The sequence below is a fragment of the Lonchura striata genome, chromosome 1 (assembly GCF_050655825.1).
Source record: "Lonchura striata isolate lonStrDom1 chromosome 1, ASM5065582v1, whole genome shotgun sequence".
Classification (NCBI taxonomy): domain Eukaryota; kingdom Metazoa; phylum Chordata; class Aves; order Passeriformes; family Estrildidae; genus Lonchura; species Lonchura striata.
In genome coordinates, this window is record NC_140703.1 from 78,024,177 (window position 1) to 78,030,176 (window position 6,000).

Consider the following 6,000-nt stretch of genomic DNA (forward strand, 5'->3'; position numbering starts at 1 on the left):
TTTTAGCGCTAAAAGGCTTCTGTTGATATATTTCCAGCTTCTGTTACCTGCCTTTGACACACCACATAGTAATTTTCTTTTTAATCTCTGAAAAGCAGAAATATTGTGAGCTCTTTGCTGGTGCCAGTATGGATAGGAGCCATCCCTAAAGAAACATATATTGCAATTGGCAAGATATAAATCACATACTGTATAAATATAGAGGTGTTTATGTGTCAGGATGTTGGCAAGTGGTTTGTGGGAAAAACTACTCTGTTGGATGCTAAAAGCATCTTTCAGATCTGCCATTTACGATTCCTCTTTTCTTGCTGCTTTTGTGCCAGTCTTTGGATTATCATTAGGGGTATATGTGATTGCTTGTCCAGATGTTGTACAGAAGTGCCTTGAAAGAGAAAGAGGAATTCTTGCCCCAGTCCTAGTGAGAATGATGCTGTTGGGAATTTGTTTCAGGGTTTGTTTGCTTTGGTTTTGGTATTGTATTTTTTTTTTTTTTTTACAATCACTCTCTCACTCACTTCATTCACTAATGTCAGCACTTGTTTATTTGTACAAGAGCTTTGTTCTCTACCAAAACTGGGGCTTGCAACTGCCTTGCTTTGAAGCATAGCAATTAACCCCTCCCAAACCTCACCTGCAAATTGCTGTTTCTTGACCTTATTGTTGTCATTTCCTTCCCCCCCTCCCCGTTTCTTTTTTTTTTTTTTTTTTTTTTTTTGCTTTGATGAACTTACTTCAACTTGACTGCAAGTTCACAGGTCTTGTAGTGTGTCTTAGTGCAACTACTTTGCTTTAAATCCTGTGGCATGAATATTGTTCCTGCAGTGCAATACACACGGGTCCTATGGAAATCTCTAGACAGTTTTACCTCCTTCAAGAATCCTTTGTTCTCCTTACTTTACAGGGCAGCTGACAGAAGCAGCCAACAGGCACAGCAACAGCACTTTGGGCACTCCCTTGTGCTGAAGGGTACAGGAAGCAGGACCAGAAATTATGCCTGGCAGTAGAGGCATCCCAGGGCATGATCCCCAGCACCATCTTGACTTATTGGGAACCTTAACACAGACTGAGCTCCTGAAGGAGGACTCAGCTGTCTGGGTCTGGCACTAACCGGATGCCTGGGACTCCTCACTGAGTCCTGGTGGTCACTAAGGGGATTATCAGCCAGAAGTGTGCCCTTGAGACAAAGAAGACTGACTACCAGCAATTTAAGTATTATCCCAGTAGAAATTAATCACCAGCAGGCTGAAGGTGGTGATGCTTTCTATACTCAGCATAGGTGAGACACATCTGCAGTCCTGGGTCCAGTTCTGGGCTCCTCAGTGCAAGAGAAACATCGATGTACTGAAGAGAGTCCAGCAAAGGGCCACAAGGATGATTAAGGGCCTGATTAAGGATCTGATGGATGATCCATCCTATGACCAAAGGCTGAGAGAGCTGGGACTGTTCAACCTGGAGAAGAAAGGCTCAGGGGAAATCTTATGAATGTACATAAATACCTGAAGGGAGGGTGCAAGGCGGGTGGAGCCAGGCTCATCTCAGGGGTGCCAAGTGAGAGGGCAAGCATCAATGAGTGCATTCTAGAACACAGGAAATGGCATTTCAACATTAAGAAGAAAACTTTTGTACATTGAAGGTGGTTAGATACTGGAATAGGTTTCCCAGAGAGATTTACTCTCCTATTATGGAGATACTTAAGCCCCATCTAAATAGTGTCCTGAACAACCTGCCGTAAGTGACCCTATATAATCTGGAGAGTTGGATTAAAGTCTCTAAAGGTGTCTTCCCACCTCAATTTTACTGTGATTCTCTTAAACATCTTCTTGCTCTTCTTTGTCCTTCACATTGGAAAAGAGGCTGACCAGATATAAAGGTGGAAAGACAAAATGGTGCTTTGATCAAGATCATGCTCTTTCAGAAAATAAGTGTATATATATATATAGTGTAGATGTTATGCACAGTACCTGCCAGAATCAACACAAAATTTGAAATAAATGGAGGAGATAGCCAGGGGAAGCCATGTGTCTCACATGTTTCAAGCAAAGGATGCCAGTAGCTGTGACAGAGTAGTTAAATATCCAGACAACATAATCTGCACCAGTAAATCAATAGCAGTTCTCCATTTGTGACATAATTTTTTTTAAGGTAGTATTTTATGACTAGATCTTCATTACATGCAAGGTCAATGGATCTATTTCCCAGAACAGGTAGTTGGGAGTCCCCAGGTGGAGAGGTGAAGACTTCCAGCCTAAATCTGCAAGATTTGGGAAAGAAATGACTACAGACACAGCAGACTGGAGCCCAGTTGCCAGCCACTGCTGGGATCTGATACCTTGCAGAGCCATAGTCAGGTCCACAAGGACTAGGCCATCTTGAGGAACAGCTCAAGGATTAGAGAGGATCAGAGAGTTTGTGCGTGTGAGGATCTTTATTCAAGAGACTGTGTGGGCATATATATTTAAGATAGTAATGCTAAAAAGTGAGAGACTTTCTGATCACATGTTGTATCAGATAAAATTTTGAGAGAATTTATTTATTCTGAAGCTACAGTATATAAAATAATTCACAATGGTAAAGTATTGAATAAACACTACATTGTCACCTTTTTTATTATTTAAGTATCTTGAACAGTACTAAAATCAGTCACAATTCCTGAAAATGAATTCCTGCTATTAGTCTTCTGACCTGGATAAGAATCAGTAACCTAGAGCTGCAAAGCCATGCATATAATTATACCACTTCCCCACTGAACTTGCATTATTATTATTACTGTAACCAGCCTTCGTAGAAAAACTGCTTCTACACCACATCTATATTCTGCTCTAAAATAATAACATGTACCATTTCCAGAGAAGAATTACTAATTAAACATATTTCTTTTAATATTTCATCCATTGTCCTCAAAAAAACCCAACAATTTCAGCCCTTTATTTTATTTTTTCTACACTATTTTGGGTTTAAGATAGACTCCTTAAGAATAAAAATACAATACCATCTTGCAGAACTGAGTTGTCATGACAAAAATTTTTATCTGTCTAAATTATCTATGCAACAACATGATAGAAACTCAGAAACAGGATACAGTAGCAAAGCAGTTCAACTTCCATTAAAAATAAAAGCTCAGTTAATAAGCTTCTGGCATGATGTCATTTGGTATAACCATTTTAGGGTTAATGGTGGTTGGCTATCATGGAGGATTTTGCAAGTGTTGAAGTTATCAGTGTCCCCATATATGCCTTAGCTCAGCAAAGCAGTTAAGCATGTGCTTAAGTCTCATTCTGTAATCTCTCTCTCTAACCATAAATCCTGCTTCATTGACTTCTGCACTTTTTTTAGCTTGCTGAGGGAAATTCATGCTACCTGTTTGGCAACATAACAGTAGCATGATAGACTAGTGCATGCTTACACCATATTTAGGATTGTATTAGAGAACACATCTGGAAATGGGAGTGAGATGTAATAATAGAGAACATCACTTTGTGATTTTAATTTTACTCTATGCAAAAACTTTAAACATGCAAATGGTATGTTGCTAGTTGCAGTGTCTGTTGAGATATTTATACTAATCCTTCAATTATATTCATTATTATTTATATTATATTTATTGACCCTGCGAGATGCAGAAAGCTACATGAGCTCTATATGAGCCCTAAATTCTTGCAGTCGGGTCCAGAAAACATGGATGTCCTATGAAATTCAAAGTTAGGGAATAAAAAGAGTGAACAAGAAAAATTCCATTTTGATTTGGTGAGTGCAGTTGTTTCAGATTTCTTACTTCTTCTCTGTTTCTATTACCCAGCCCAGTGTCTCTACATTTTTGTATGCTTCCACCTGTTGTTCATTGATGCCATTTGCTTTTGTACCATTACATTTTGTACCATGTACAAGTAGATAAAGCAAGCACTTCTGTCTTACAGAAAGGCTATCTGTGTACTTTACACCTCAAAATGATTCACAGCACTATGCAGGTACTGGTGCTATAAATAGGAGATGCAGGTCCTTATTCCAAGCCCTTTACAAGTTCTCACATCCTACAGGCCTGGGTGATTTAGTGATGGTCAAAACCACTGGGCAATGCCCTGAGCAACTCAGTATCTAGCTTTGAAGTTAGCCATGCTCTGAGCAGGCCTAGTTGGACCAGATGACTTTGTAACTTTGTAATGATGCTTTAATATAAAACTAAAGGAATACAGGGTAAATTAGATTCTCCAATAAGACATTATTGGTTGTTTCATTATATTCAGCATAATAATGATAATTATTAAGTCAATAAGCGTACACCAACATGTTAAAGAAATGTAATGAAGAGAGAAAAATAAAAGTCTTCATGGAGGTATTAATGCTATCTTTTAGGGAGGTTAATGAGAAAATCCTGTTAGACAAGACCAGCTGAGATACGGAATATCATTTTTGTAAGAAGTGCTGACATCTGAGAATTTGTTATTGTTTCAATTCAGAGTGAAATCAAATGTTTCTGATATGCCGTGCAAATATTGCTTTAGAAAAAAGACTTAATTTCTTCAATATTTAATTTCATAATGCTACTATTGTGTTTCAGACTTCATTCTCTGTTTTCAACCAGAGAATATGTGGGTGCTATGTATTTATGCACACATAAATGCATATGTGTGTGCTGGGCTAATTCTTGTGAGAGGATGTGCAGTGTCTCTTTTCCTTTGCCAGGCAGACCTGGGGTTGGAACTCTTGCCTATAATACAGGAGAGCTGCACTGCACATCCACTGTACCCAGAGTCGTTTTGGAGTGAGCATTTTCAAGATCAGAACATAATGTCCAGAGCAGCAGCTGGCAGCAGCATCATTACTAATTACCCCCAAGGACATTATGTGCAGACTAGACTGGGACTTACTTTTGGGCCTTCACTTAGGATGCAGGTTGACTGTCACTGAACAAGAGATTTTGAAGAAATTAACCTTAGACAAGATGAAAAGGAGTGGAAAGACAATGGTAAAGTCCAAACTGGTATTTTTCTAGGGACAAAAAGAGCCTTTAAAATTTTTGAAGACTGTTTTTAAATAATTTTGCCCACTACTAATGCAATAAAGCAGACAGAGATGCAACTGTACCAAAGCTCTAGCTTTGGTAATTAGCAGTACCTGAACATTCAAAAGTTATCTTGAACGAGAGGAGAAAGAATACAACCAGAATAAATTCCATCTAAATGGAAGTAAGCATAAAGAAAATGAAAGGATGACCCCTAAGAAGTCCATGTGAAGTTTTTTAAGAGAAAACTGCAACAGTAAGATTTGAAAGAACTATCTTTCTATATAAAACAAATGTAACAGAGAAAAGGAGGTGCTATATCTGCTTAAAAACATTTGCGTGATGACATTATTTATATGCTCTGCAGCAAGTTCTTCAAATGGGTAAAGAACCTATCTTGGACAGATGATCCAGACAATGTTAAAGAGAGAGAAAACAATCATCTTAGGTTTGCTGTAGGAGAAGTATACGCTTTTACTGAGCAATGGCTAAGCCAAAGAACCAGGCAGAAACCTGCTCCACTTGATGTCTGAGTTGAGCTTGGTCAATATTGCATAAGGTAAAGCATTAAAGAATGTAACCCAGTTTCAACTAGCTCCTACTCTACCTTCCTGGAGATAAAGTTTTCTCATCTTAATTTCCCAGTTAAGCATATGGCCATCAAAAATTAGCAATAAACATCAGAATTCAAACATTTTAGGAATTAGAAATCTCAATATGATGCAACTGCTTTCAGATTTAGACTTGTCTGAGGAAAATGGGCAATTCAGCATCCCAGAATGTCTCTGCATTCTGCCAACACTGAGGTACCTGATTTGACCACAGGGCTCATCATACTGTGCTTGGGCACAAATAATTCCACTGTCATTCTAATAAACAGTCCCAGGACCATGAACTTGACTGACTGTGTTGTTTCATTTTCCCTTTCTATATGAGCAATCAGATGTGTATTCTAATGTTACTATTTAAACATGCTAATGTTTTATTTTAAATTTTCTATT